Below are 15434 nucleotides of genomic sequence, written 5' to 3'. Positions count from 1 at the left end.
AAAGGTAGATTTTTACCATCTCTGCCTATAGATTTAAAAATAAGCAAATTAATATAAAGCAACCAGTTTTCTAGAAGAAAAAACATTTCATGCTGTTTTAGACATAGAGGCTGATTATACTGTCCAGATAAAGAAAAGGCTGGAGCACTGTTGGAGTATTTTTTTTTTGTCCAGTAAGTTTATAATTTGCCCTAAATGATGACAGCTAGGTATGGATTAGTTTGGATCATCTGTGTTGTGCTGAAAAAACAGAACAAATCCCAATCTCAGTTTCTTAGTAGAATCAAGTTTAATTTCTTGTTTAAATTACATGTCTAATATGGTTAATAGCAACTCAGACCCAGGATGATGGATACATTGAAACACCACAGGTGATTTTTTCAGTAACCATGAAAGTAGTAAAATAAAGAAAACATAAAAGATTAGATTGATGCAGAGATTTGAAACACAGCACTTTGCTCAGATCCTATTACTCTGCTCTGACTTCACTGAGGCTGGGAGGCATATGCTCCCATATGCCCAGGAAGAAAATGACAATGGATTTAATTTTAATCAACTGTGGCATTTCTAATCAATCCCATTGTGGGGGGGCTCCAATCGAAAAGGAAACAAAGTTGCTAAGCCTTCGCTCTACAAGGCCGCTAGGCCTTTGCTAGAGTTTGCCGCACTTCTGCATTCCAGTGACTCAGTGTTTCCAACAATCCAAGATGGCCCCCGGGGGAGGTACCTAGCCTGACGACAGGAGACTTCTGTATTCATGAACACTATGTGTCATCGGCTGTGATAGGCCCTTGAGGCCGTGCCCGGCTTGTGTCCTGCCTTACCTTTCAGCTGGTTGGCTCGGTTCCCTTGTGCCCTGGACAGCCCTCTTTCTGTGTCTATAAAAGCTTCCCCCCTCCCAATAAAGTCGAGAACCCGGCTGCACCCTGGACATTGACTGATCTCCTGGCTCTGGTGTGGTTCCTTTGCTGCCAACACTCATCATCCCGCTCGGCCCCCGAGCTCCCCAGGCTGGCCCTGAGGAGCTCTATCAGACCTGCTGCCCTGTGATGAGCAGCATCCCATGAAATGATGTGTTTCCAGCCTTTTATGGGTTCATGTTCTACTGGATCCATGCAAAATCCTCCTTGAATGGGGAATGAAATGTTCTCCACCTTATTATTTATTTATTTATTTAGACAGGCAGAGTGACAGTGAGAGAGAGAGAGAGAGAGAGAGAGAGAAAGGTTTTCCTTTGCCATTGGTTCACCCTCCAATGGCCGCCATGGCCAGTGCGCTGTGGCCGGTGCACCAAGCTGATCCGAAGCCAAGAGCCAGGTGTTTCTCATGGTCTCCCATGCCGGTGCAGGGCCCAAGCACTTGGGCCATCCTCCACTGCCTTCCCGGGCCACAGCAGAGGGCTGGCCTGGAAGAGGTGCAACCAGGACAGAATCTGGCGCCCTGACTGGGACTAGAACCCAGTGTGGGGGCGCCGCAGGTGGAGAATTAGCCTATGAGCCATGGCACCAGCTCGCCACCTTATTTTTAACTATAGTAAAGTCAGATAGATGGTGTCAAGGATGAAAAGAGGTGGCATGTGCAGCTTTTCATTTAGCAACATCCTTGGGACTTTGTGTAGCTGAAGTACACATGGAGGAAAGGGATGGGAGGGAGGAGAAGAGTTCTGGTTTTGCTCTTAACCAGGATTGGTCTTTTTGAAGATGGCTTCCTTTGTGGCTTCATTTCAGGATCACTTTCAAGAGTGACTTTCAAGTGTATGGTTATCACAAACCGATTTAAATCAAATATGGATCACTACTTCACACAAATATGTTTTAAAGAAATCATGAAAAATTTGGAATATATGTTAATAAATGATGCAAAACATGCAGTATGTATTTAATATATTTAAAAACATATTTTAGTATTTGAATTATAAAATTTTAAACAATAAAATAATGCCAAAATTTAAATAATAGTTAAAAATGTTTTAAAAATTGAAAATATAGTAAATATGATCTTACATCAGGGAGTGGGATGATGTTTTTAATTTTTACCAAAGTAACTCTCTCCAATTTGAGGAGAGATAACTTGAGTCATAAAAAAGATTCCACACCAACTTCTTTTCTTTTAGTTCTTCCAGTTCAGAAATTTCTACTTTACAATTTTTTCCCAAAGAAATCTTTTATTTAATGAACACAAATTTCATAAGTACAACTTTAGGAATATAGTTATTCTTCCCAACATACCTGCCCTCCCACTGACACTCTCACCCCTCCTCCTCCCTCTCCCCTTCCCAGTCCAATTCTCCATTAAGACTCATTTTCAATTAACTTTGTACACAGAAAATCAACTCTATATTAAGTAAAGATTTCAACAACTTGGATATACCCACACATACACACACAGAAAACTGAGAACAAGTTTTATGGTTAATTCTCATAATACAACTCATTGAAGACAGAGGTCGTGTATGGGAAGTTAGTGTGCAGTGACACCTGTTGTTAATTTAAAAATTAACACTCTTATGTATGATGTTAGTGACTACCTGAGGCTCTTGACATGAGCTGTCAAGGCTATGGAAGTCTTTTGAATACACAAACTCTGTCAGTATTTAGACAAGGCCATAAGCAAACTGGAAGTTCTCCCCTCCCTTCAGAGAAAAGCACATCCTTCTTTGATGACCACTTCTTTCCACTAGGGTCTCCTCACAGAGATCCTTCATGTAGGACATTTTTTCCCCCACAGTGTCTTGGCTTTCCATTCCTGAAATTCTCTCATGGACATTTCAGCCAGATCAGGATGACCTAAGGGATGATTCTGATGTCAGAATGCTATCTAAAGTGATTGTCATTTTAGAGTCTTCTGTGTGAACTGCTTCCCATGTTAGAACATTCTCTCCTTCCTTTTTAATTCTATTATCATTATCAGACACTTGATCCTATTTATATGATTACTTTAACACTGAATTGTATTTATATGTTCACTTTAACACTTAATATGATCACTTTAACATTTAATATGCCGTTTTTAACACCCAGCTTAATGGGATTTGGGGTTCCTATGTCAAATTTTTAAACTACCCTTAGAAGTAATTTTGTAGGAATGTATGCAGAACTGTATAACTTTACAGTTGTAAACTTCCTCCTCCCTCTCTTATTCCCACTCTTATTTTTCAATGGGACTCATCTTCAATTGACTTTATACACATATGATCAACTCTGTTAAGAGTTCAACAAATAGTATGAAGAAAAAAAAAAAAAAACAACCAAAACTGTTCTTTGACAGTCAACACATGGCCGCTTTAGTCATTTCTACTTGAAGTGTCAATGTCAATTTCATTTCTACAGATTTCATTTTAGGTGCTCTAGTCAATCTCATAGATCAGGGAGAACATATGGTATTTGTCCCTTTGAGACTGGCTTATTTAATTAAATATAATGTTTTCCTGATTCCTCCATTTTGTTGCAATTGACTGGATTTCATTTGTTTTACTGCTGTGTAGTATTCCATAGTGTACATATCCCATTATTTCTTTATCCAGCCTTCAGCTGATGGGCATTTAGGTTGATTCTATGTCTTAGCTATTGTGAATTGAGCTGCAATAAACAAAGGGGTGCACACAGCTCTTTTATTTACTGATTTCATTTCCCTTGGGTAAATTCCCAGGAGTAGGATGGCTGGGTCATATGGTAGGTCTATATTCAGATTTCTGAGGTATCTCCATACTGTCTTCCCATAGTGGCTTTACCAGTTTACATTTCCACCAACAGTAGATTAGGGTACCTTTTTCCCCACATCCTCACCAGCAATTGTAATTTGTTGATTTCTGTATGAAAACATTCTAAATGGAGAGAGGTAAAACCTCATTGTGGTTTTGATTTGCATTTCCCTGATGGCTAGAGAGCCTCAACATTTCTTCATGTGTCTGTTGCCATTTGGATTTCCTCCTTTGAAAAATGTCTGTTTAAGTCCTTTGCCCATTTATTATCTGGGTTGTTTTGTTGTTGTGGAGTTTCTTGATTTCTTTGTATATTCTGGTTATTAATCTTTTAATAACTGCTGCATAATTTGCAAAAAATTTAGCCGGCGCCGCGGCTCACTAGGCTAATCCTCCGCCTAGCGGCGCTGGCACACCGGGTTCTAGTCCCGGTTGGGGCGCCGGATTCTGTCCCGGTTGCCCCTCTTCCAGGCCAGCTCTCTGCTGTGGCCAGGGAGTGCAGTGGAGGATGGCCCAAGTACTTGGGCCCTGCACCCCATGGGAGACCAGGAAAAGCACCTGGCTCCTGGCTCCTGGCTCCTGCCATCGGATCAGCGCAGTGCGCCGGCCGCAGCGCACCGGCCGCAGCGGCCATTGGAGGGTGAACCAACGGCAAAAGGAAGACCTTTCTCTCTCTCTCTCTCACTGTCCACTCTGCCTGTCAAAAAATAAAAAAAAAATAAAAAAAAAATTTGCAAAAAATTTCTCCCATTCTGCCAGTTGCCTCTGCACTGTTTATTTCACAGTATAGAAACTGGTCAATTTGATGTAATCCCACTTGTGAATTCTGGCTTTGATTGCTGTGCCTCTGGGGTCTTTTCCAAGAACTCTGCCTGTGTCAATGTCTTGCAGGGTTTCCCCAATGTTCTCTAATAATTTGATGTTATCAGGTCATAGATTTATATCTTTGATCCATGTTGAATGGATTTTTGTGTAAGGTGTAAAGTAGGGATCTTGTTTCATATCTACACATGGATATCCAGTTTTCCCAGTACGATTTGTTGAATAGACTGTCCTTACTCCAGGGATTGGTTTTAGCTCCTTGGTCAAGTATAAGTTGGTTGTAGATACTTGGATTGATTTCTGGTGTTTCTGTTCTGTTTCATTGGTCTATCCATCTGTTTTTGTACCAGTACCAGGATGTTTTGATTATAACTGATCTGTAGTATGTCTTGAAATCTGGTATTGTGATGCTTCCAGCTTTGTTTTTGTTGTATAAGATTGCTTTAGCTATTCAAGGTCTCTTGTGTTTCCATATGAATTTCAGCATCATTTTTCCTTTATTTGAGAAAAAAAGTCTTTGATATTTTGATTGGTATTGCATTGAGTCTGTAAATTGCTTTAGGGAGAATGGACATTTTGATGATATTGCTTCTTCCAATCCATAAATATGGAGGATTTTTCCATTTTTATATGTTCTTTTTTTTTCTTTCTTTAATGTTTTGTAATTCTTATTATAGAGATCTTTGACATCCTTGGTTAAATTTATTCCAAGGTATTTGATTTTTTTTAGCTATTGTGAATGGAATTGATTTTACAAGGTCATTCTGAGCCTCACATTGTCTGTGTATACAAAGGATATTGTTTTTTTGTGTATTGATTTTTTATATCCTGCTACTCTGCCACAAGAACCACACAAGAGATCTCTGCAGTCCTCACTGTAAGCTTGGGTTCCCCATCAATATCCCTCAACAGGTAACCCGGGAGCCCTGAGGGTGTGGAGCCTCCTACAGTAACTGCCCAACGTCCAGCAACACTGTGAGCCCTCCCACATAGTCTCAGATTTTTACATTCTGGCACACAAGCCTCCTACACACGAGCACCCAGCTCCCTGTTAGTTCTCCCCATCAGCGTCAGGAGTCTCACTTGGCTGGTTGCTGGGTGCAGACACAGGCTGGTGCAGCTGTTATATATGTCTAAAATGGCACCCACTCTATTGGCTTGTTATCTTTATTGGCTTGTTATTGAATGCTGTTGTAAGGTGATCGGGGAGAGAGAAATGTGCCCCTCCCTTTTTATTTCCTCCTCTAGTTTGGCAAGTACACTATCCCACATGGGGCTCCAAGCCAGGTTTCCTCTAGGATCTTCCTTCAGCTTTATTGCCAATGGCTTGGACTACTGCAGTCTGGTCTCACCTCACACTTCATTGCTGGTGTGGAAGCTCTCAACTGCTGGGATCCTGAGTTGTGTGTCCATGCCCTCCACGTAGGTCCACTGTGTCCCTCTAATGCAGTTTCCTCTGCCATTTTCTCCCTATCTCTTCCCTGAGACTGCACTTTCTCCACTTTTTAAAAGCTATCTTCTCCTAGACTAGAGCAATTAGCTCCCTCCCTACTTCACCATCTACAATAAAACCTAATTTACAATTATAAGTTACCTCACATGGTTGCAAATTTTTGGATGGTTCTGTCAAGTGCTCAGAACTAGACACAGTGAAATGCTAGAATATTCAAAAGTATAACTTGGGAGATAGTGGAAAATAGATTACTGGTTAACTCACTGGTAGTAAGCTGTACTGTACATCAAGACATTTCTTAATGTCTTTTTTCAGTGAGAAAAATAAAATATCAAATATTGGGATAAAACTGAATGCTTATGTTATTTAATTCACTAGGTGGACTTCTTATAAATTTTCATTAAAATAATTATTTTATTTGATATTTGAATGGGTCTTTAGCATAACAATTCAGATGCCTGCATCCCACATCCAAGTGTCCAGGTTGAATTCCTGGCTCCAGCTCCTGACCCCAGGTTCCTGCAATGCAGCAGTAATGGCTCAAATAATTGGGTTCCTGCCATCTGCACTGGAGACTTGGATATTGTTTCCAGTTCTTGGTTCTGGCCCCAGTCTGCCTTGACAGCTGCAGGCATGGGAACTCGTAGTCTACCTCTCAAATAAATAAAACATCATAAAAATTTTTAAAATTGTTATACTTGAGTCCTGATATTGGCTGGCTATTTCTGATTTCACACATGTGACTGAGTTAATATCTTCTTTTTTTGTTGTTTTTTTTTTTTTGTTTGTTTGTTTGTTTTGTTTTTTGACAGGCAAAGTGGACAGTGAGAGAGAGGACAGAGAAAAAGGTCTTCCTTTGCTGTTGGTTCACCCTCCAATGGCCGCCGCGGCTGGTGCGGTGCAGCCGGTGCACCACGCTGATCCGATGGCAGGAGCCAGGTGCTTCTCATGGTCTCCCATGGGGTGCAGGACCCTGTCGCTCCCCGTCTTCGTGGAGGAATGACACAGGACCCTGCGCTGTTCTTTTGTCTGCTCGGCCCTCCCCGTGTTTGCTGCTGGTTCTTCCCGGGTTGGCTACCGACCCTTCCACCTCCGTGGAAGGGCGGTTCCCCCTGCCACCTTCCCCACTTCCGCGGGGGAGCGGCACACCGCCGGCCGGCTCTCTCTGGGGCTGCACAGGTGTTCCTCTTAGATGTTCCCCGATGCATGTTGTCTCTCTCCTCCTTTATAGTCCTCTTCCACCAATCCCAACTCGGCTGCCCACACGCCGAGTACGCTGCTCTCCTCCAATCAGGAGCAGGTCCTGCTGCTTATTGGTTGAACTGGAGGCAGCTGTGTAGAAGCTGTTTTCTCCTCTCCCAGCGCCATATTGTGGGAGAGCAGATGCATAGAATAAGTCTTAATTCCAGTAACTTAGTCTAGTCCGAGTTGCTCCCAGTTGCTCCCCACAGGGCCCAAGAACTTGGGCCATCCTCCACTGCACTCCCAGGCCACAGCAGAGAGCTGGCCTGGAAGAGGGGCAACCGGGACAGAATCTGGTGCCCCGACCGGGACTAGAACCCAGTGTGCCGGCACCGCAAGGCGGAGGATTAGCCTAGTGAGCCATGGCGCCAGCCTGAGTTAATATCTTCAATAAGCCCCTTGAGATCACGGAAATAGTCTTTACTACAATTTCTATGCCATAAAGAAATATTTTGTCTCCCCCCTTTTGGAAACACACATGAGCATTTTTTCTTTAGAATTAGAAGAGTTTTATTCTTATTGTCTGTGTATTTTCCCAGCATGCTCAAGCATGAATATTAAAGAAAAAAACCCAATGTTTTACAGGTTCTACTTTTTCTTTAATACTGAGTCAAGGTCATGCAGCACGTTATTGATCACTAGCATAATACAATAAAGCAGCAAACTGATTTGAATTTAGGGATTCTTATTCTGGAAGCTCACTGTTTTGTGCAGGAGACTGAGGCTTCTTTAATAAAGATCCCAACATGTATTTTTCCAAACTAAAGATCAGGACAAAAAGTGATTGTTGCTATTTCTAATAGCATTGGTTTTTAGTAATAAACAGAATGTCACTTTCATACATACTGTTTTGATTCATGTTTTGTACATTAATGGCATCATTCACTCCCAAAGCAAAGTACGTTTTTGCATATACATTTGATAGTGACTTTCTTTCCCTTGAAGACCAGTACCTTGACTGAAGTTCCATTTCAGAAAGGATTTGTATCACTAGCAGTATGTGTCTGATTGGCATTCTTTGTGAACATCGTTTCATAAATTCAGTACTTATTTTATAAGACTTTTTGCAATCATGTAGCTGCCTTACCTTATTTTTACTATAAGGAGTGCAAATGTTTTTTTTTGTTTTTTTTTTTTTTTTTACATTTTAAGCTTTTATTCAGTATGAAAGATGCATAGGAGAGTGAAGGACCCATCTAAAGGAGAGAGATAAATCTGGGTTCACACCGAGTACCAGGAACCAGCCACGTGGAGGAGCATCTAGGCCAAGAAGCGTGGGGCAGATGGCCCAAAGGCCATGCGACCTGGGGGTGGAGGGCTGCAGTCAGCCCTGTACTGGCAAGAGGCCAGGAAAAGGAAAAAAAGGGAAGGAAAACAGGGCCAGGCACACTGTGTCACAGGCTTTTTTTTTTTTTTTTTTTTGACAGGCAGAGTTAGACAGTGAGAGAGAGAGACAGAGAGAAAGGTCTTCCTTCCATTGGTTCACCCCCCAAATGGCCGCCACGGCTGGCGTGCTGTGGCCAGCACACTGCGCTGATCCAAAGCCAGGAGCCAGGACCAAGCCAGGACCAAGTGCTTCTCCTGGTCTCCCTTGTGGGTGCAGGGCTCAAGCACTTGGGCCATCCTCCACTGCACTCCCAGGCCACAGCAGAGAGCTGGACACGAAGAGGAGCTACCAGGACAGAATCCGGCGCCCCAACTGGGACTAGAATCCGGGGTGCCGGCGCCGCAGGCCGAGGATTAGCCTAGTGAGCCATGGCGCCAGCGTGTCACAGGTTTTTAATCCACTTTCAAAGGGGAGTGGTTAATTAATCTGATTGCCCCTGGGTGCTCAGGTGGGGCCAGGTAGGGACATGAGGTCACACAGGGGCGTGGTGAAGGCGTGGTCTTTCAACTTAACAGACCTAAACAATTTCAACCTGTATGCCTGCTTACTTAGGAATGCAACTTTGAATGATAACATTATGATTTTGGTCTCTACTGCTAGTGACTAAACTCTTTACTTTTGTCATAAAAATCATTATTTTTTTTAAAAAAAGACTTATTTATTTATTTATTTATTTGAAAGGCAGAGTTATAGAGAAGCAGAGGCAGAGAGAGAGAGTCTTCCACCCGCTTGTTCACTCCCCAGATGGCCACCCCAGCTGGAGCTGGGCTGATCTGATGCCAGGAGCCAGGAGCTTCTTCCAGATCTCCCACATGGGTGCAGGGGCCCAAGGACTTGGGCCATCTTCCACTGCTTTCCCAGGCCATACCAGAGAGCTGGATTAGAAGTGGAGTAGCCAGGACTCAAACTGGTGCCCATATGGGATGCTGGCACTGCAGGCCATGGCTTTATCCACCATGCCACAGCGCCAGCCCTGGAAAAGCATTATTTTACAGCTGTTCCAGGACAACTTAATTGGTTTGTCAGTTAGGGGACTGTCTTTGCAAATGAGGCACAACTCTCAAGTAGTTTCCCCGATTCATTTGAGAAAGCATCACAGCACATCACACACAAGAAGCGCTCGGAGCAAACAGCCAATAGAATGTGCTCTTTTTATAGTCATTGTTTCCTGCTCACAGGTTCATCAGCTGCTGAAAGCCCCTTATTTGCCTCACAACATGCACCACACTGGGATTCTTTCCCCTCTTCATGCTTATTGTGTCACTCTGAGTTGTTATTTTTAGGTTCTATTTTCATCACTACTTACATGCATCAATGCATCTTGTTTGAGTCAGTAATCCTTTCTTGTCATTTGGGAATGTAATGGATCAAAATAACAATGAAAATAAATATGAATGTAACACTATAAAACATTATATGCTGGTGAGAGGAAATACATTAGCCAAGATGCCCCAAACTCATTAATGAAACCTTATTCACAATAATCTGATGTGCTAAGTCCCTTTAGGATAGACAGATCACTTAAGAATAAAACCATCATTAAAAATACAAATGATTTTTGTTAAAGTTCTAGTTAATTTCTTTTGTCTTTTTAATTTTAATTAGTTTTTAATAGATCCAATGTGATTTATAGATATAATTCCAAGAACATAATGATACTCCTTTCCTTCTGCCCTTCCTACCCCCACTCTTTCCTTCCCCCTTTCTTTCTGCCTTTTTTCTTTTCTTTTGCTTTAGTTTTTGAGGTAATATATTTTAAAATTTTATTACAGTAAAAAGGCTTAATATGTCACAGAAAAGAAATTTAATAAGTAAAAAGCAAAAATACCCTGGTTTAGTGGGAGTACAAAGCTATAAACAGTAATTGAATGGAAAAATGACCATTTGACCCATATACAGTAAATTTTAAAGTAATCACAGATCATTAAAACTATTACAATATAACATTCTTAACCATTCTTACATTGATTTGACAAATATATGAAACAAAGTTTTCAAAGCTATATTTGCAACAATACTGATATACACAGACATTTTTTCTTTCTTTTTACTTTTTAAGCTTTAGCTCCTACATATAAGGGAGAACATGCAGTATTTATCTTTCTGAGCCCGGCTTATTTCACTCAAAATGATGTTGTGTCCGTTTTGCTGCAAATGGTAGAATTTCCTTCTTTTTTATAGGAATGATATTTTATTGTGTGTGTATCTCACAACTTTAACAAACATCTTAAGAGTTCCAATATTCTTTTAGTGGAGGCTTTTGGTTCCCCTATATATAGAATCATGTTATCTGCAAACAGGAATAATTTGACTTCCTTTTTTCCAATTTGTATTCCTTTGATTTCTTTTTCTTTCGTAATGGCTCAGTCTCACTCATAGTAGGCACAAAAATTTAAATACTTTGGAAGAAATTTAACCAAGGCAGTGAAAGATCTTTACAATGAAAATTTCTAAACATTAAACGAATAGAAGAAGACACGAAAATGAGAAAAATCGTTCATGTTCCTGCCTTGGAAGAATTAATATAATCAAAATGTCCATACTACCAAAAGCAACTTACAAATTCAATGCAACCCCAGTCTAAAAACCAATGACATTCTTCTCAGGTATAGGAAAAAATGATGCTAAAACTCATATGGAATCAGAAGAGACCCCGAATAGCTAAATCAATCTTAAACAACAAAAACACATCTATAGGCATTATAATACCAAATTTAAAGACATAGTACAGGGCAGTTATAATCAAAATAGCCTGGTGCTGGCACAAAAATAAGACATATAGACCAACAGGGGCAGAATAGAACCCCCAGAAGTTGGGGCCAGTGCTGTGGCACAGCAGGTTAAAGCCCCAGGCTGCAGTGCCTACATTCCATATGGGTATCGGTTCAAGGCCACTTCTGATCCAGCTCCCTGCTAATGTACCTGGGAAAGCAACAGGAGATGACCCAAGTCCTTGGGTCCCTGCACCTACATGGGAGGCCTGTAAGAAGCTCTTGGCTCCTGGCTTCAGATCAATTCAGTTCTGGCTATTGCAGCCATTTAGGGAGTGAACCAGCAGATGGAAGACCTCTCTCTGTCTCTACCTCTTTCAAATAAATAAAATAAATCTTAAAAAGTAAAAGCCAGAAATCAATCCATGCATCTACATCCAATTACTCTTTGACAAAGGAGATAAAATAAATCCCTGGAGAAAGGTCAGTCTCTTCAACAAATGGTACTGGGAAAATTGGATCTCCACAAGTATGAAACAAGACCTCTACCTTATTCCTTATTCAAAAAATCAATTCAAAATGGATCAAGGAACTAAATCTATGACATGATTCCATCAAATTACTAAAGTATATTGGGGAAACTCTGCAAGATATTGGTATAAGCAAAGATTTCTTGGAAAAGAACCCAGAAGCACAGACAATCAAAGCAAAAATAGACAAATAGGATTGCTTCAAGCTTAGAACCTCCTGCACTGCAAACACTCAGCAAAGTGAAGAGGTAACTAACAGAATGGGAGAAATTATTTGCAAACTGTAACTGATAAAGAGTTAATATTCACAATCAGTAAAGAACTGAAAAAAAAAAAAAACCTTAACAACAACAACAACAAAAAAACAAAGAATCCAGTTAAGAAATGGACAAAGGACTTGAACAGACATCTTTCAGAAGAGGAAATTCAAATGGCCAACAGACATTTGAAAAAGTGCTTAGGATCACTAGACATCAGGGAGATACAAATTGAAATCACAATAAGATTTTACCTCACCCTAGTTAGAATGAGTTTCATAGAGAAACTGACAAACAACAAATGCTGACCTGGATGTGGGGAAAAAGGTACTCTAATTCAGTGTTGCTAGGAATGCAAATTAGTACAGCCATTGTGGAAGACAGTATAGAGATTCCTCAGAAACCTGAAAATTGATCAACCATATGACCTAGCCATCCCACTTCTAGGAATTTACCCAAATGAAATGAAATCAGCATATGAAAGGGTTATCTGTACCCCCATGTTCATAACAGATTAATTTATAATCACTAAGCTATGGAATCAACCCAGATGCCCATCAATGGATGACTGGATAAAGAAAATGTGGTATATATACATTATGGAATACTCAGGAAAAAAAAAAGGAAATCCTGTCATTTGCAACAAAATGGATGCAACTGGAACCATTATACTTAATAGCCAGTCCCCAAAAGACAAATACCATATATTTTACTTGATTTGTGGTAACTAATATAGTATAAAAATATAATGTATCTGAGCAAAATTTGACATTTTGAGAATTGATTATTTTTTTTTTTTTTTTGACAGGCAGAGTGGACAGTGAGAGAGAGAGACAGAGAGAGAAAGGTCTTCCTTTGCCGTTGGTTCACCCTCCAATGGCCGCCGCTGCAGCCGGCGCACCGCGCTGATCCTGGCAGGAGCCAGGAGCCAGGTGCTTTTCCTGGTCTCCCATGGGGTGCAGGGCCCAAGCACCTGGGCCATCCTCCACTGCACTCCCTGGCCATAGCAGAGAGCTGGCCTGGAAGAGGGGCAACCGGGACAGAATCCGGCGCCCCAACCGGGACTAGAACCCGGTGTGCCGGCACCGCAAGGTGGAGGATTAGCCTATTGAGCCACGGCGCCGGCTGAGAATTGATTATTATTTATAGCCCTTATCTCTTCTATGGAACAATTTTTTTTCTTTTCTTACTTTTGTGAATTCATTTTTTAAAAAGATTTATTTACTTATTTGAAAGTCAGAGTTACAGAAAAGGAGTGGCAGAGGCACTGGTTCATTCCCCAAATGGCTGCAATGCCCAAGGCTGGGCCAGGTGAAGCCATGAGCCAGAAGCTGCATGTGGGTCTTGAGTTCAGGGATCCAAGGACTTTAACCATCATCTGCAACTTTCTCAGGCACATTAGCAGGGAGCTGGATCAGAAGTGGAGCAACCAGGACCCGAACCACTGCCCATCTGGGATGCCAGCACTGTAGATGTCAGGTTTACTGACTATGCCACAGATCTGGTCCTTGTTTTTTTTTTTTTTTACTTAGTTAAGGGTTAATCTTATGATTATAAAATAAACTGAAAGCAAATCACTGTAAAAATTAAAAGAATGAGAAAGGAATGAGAGGATGGGAGCATGGATGGGAATTATCATTATGCTCCTAAGTCTGTTTATATGAAATACATGAAATTTGTTCACCTTTTATAAATTTAAAAATTGTTAACAAAAAAGACCAAATCTCTACTCTGTTTTCTAAAGTGGCTGCACTAATTTACATTCCCATCAATAGTGTATAAGTGTTCCCCTTGTCTACATCCTTGCCATTATTTGTTCCTCTCTGTGTTTTGGATTTCAACCATTTTGACATGAGTGAAGTGACATCTTATTTTAGTTTTGATTTACATTTCTCTGGTGACTAACAATGTTGAACATTTTTCATGTATTTGTTAGCCATTCGTGTTTCTTCTTTTGCGAGCTCTGTGTTGAAGAAGTGGGATGACTGGGTCATATGGTAGGTCTATATTCAAATTTCTAAGGTACTCTATACAGTCTTCCATAGAGGCTTTACCAGTTTACATTCCAACCAGTGGTGGATTAGGATACCCTTTTCCCCACAGCCTCACCAGCAATTCTAATTTGTTGATTTCTGAATCAAAGCCATTCTAACTGGGGTGAGGTGAAACCTCATTGTGGTTTGATTTACATTTCCCTGTTGACTAGTGATCCTTGAGCATTTTTTTATGTCTGTTGGCCACTTAGATTTTCTCTTTTGAAAAATGCCTGCTGAAGTTCTTGGCACATTTCTTAACTGGGTTGTTTGTTTTATTGTTGTTTGGTTTCTTGATCTCTATAAATTCTGGTTGTTAATCCTTTATCAGTTGCATTGTTTGCAAATAATTCCTCCCATTCTGTCGGTTGCCTCTTCACTTTGCTGAGTGTTTTCTTTGCAATGGAGAAGCTTCTCAATTTGATGTAATCCCACTTGTGAATTTTGGCTTTGATTGCCTGTACCTTTAGGTTTTTTTTCCAAGAACTCTTTGTCTATGCCAATGTCTTGCAGGGTTTCCCCAATGTTCTCTAAGCATTTGATGGTATTGGGTTGTAGATTTAGGTCTTTGATCCATTTTGAATAGATTTTTGTATAAGGTGTAGGGTAGGGGTCTTGCTTCATGCTTCTACATGTGGAGATCAAGTTTTCCCAGCACCATTTGTTGAAGAGTCTGTCCCTGTTCCAGGGATTGCTTTTAGCTCCTTTGTCAAAGATAAGTTTGTTGTAGATGTGTGTGTTGATTTCTGGCATTTCTATTCTATTTCATTGGTCTATCCATCTGTTTTTGCACTAATACCAGGCTGTTTTGATTATATCTTCTCTGTAGTATGTCTTGTGATGCCTCTAGCTTTATTTATTTTTTATTTTTTATTTTTGACAGGCAGAGTTAGACAGTGAGAGAGAGACAGACAGAGAGAAAGGTCTTCCTTTTCCGTTGGCTCACCCCCTAAATGGCCGCTACGACTGGCATGCTGCGCCAATCTGAAGCCAGGAGCCAGGTGCTTCTCCTGGTCTCCCATGCGGGTGCAGGGACCCAAGCACTTGGGCCATCCTCCACTGCCTTCCCTGGGCCACAGCAGAGAGCTGGACTGGAAGAGGAGGAACCAGGACAGAATCTGGCGTCCCGACCGGGACTAGAACCCGGGGTGCCAGCACCGCAGGCGGAGGAGGATTAGCCTAGTGAGCCATGGTGTTGGCCCCTCTAGCTTTATTTTATAAGATTGTTTTAGCTATTTGAGGTTCCTGTTTCCATGTGAATTCAGCATCATTTTTTAAAAACCTGAGAGTAATATCCTT

General features: G+C 41.1%; 1 long non-coding RNA gene across 1 annotated transcript in view; it reads left to right on the top strand.

Moving 5' to 3' along the window:
• LOC127483573 (uncharacterized) overlaps nt 1-7983 on the top strand; it is a 59209-nt gene extending 51226 nt beyond the window's left edge. Inside the window, exon 3 of the long non-coding RNA XR_007909989.2 lies at nt 6788-7983. This is a non-coding gene — a long non-coding RNA (uncharacterized lncRNA). The remainder of the gene's footprint in view (nt 1-6787) is intronic.
• Nucleotides 7984-15434: the final 7451 nt, after the last annotated feature.

Source organism: Oryctolagus cuniculus, chromosome 13, assembly GCF_964237555.1.
Source record: "Oryctolagus cuniculus chromosome 13, mOryCun1.1, whole genome shotgun sequence".
Lineage (NCBI taxonomy): Eukaryota > Metazoa > Chordata > Mammalia > Lagomorpha > Leporidae > Oryctolagus > Oryctolagus cuniculus.
Note: the sequence above shows the minus strand (reverse complement) of the source record. Positions and strands in the feature narration are given on the sequence as shown.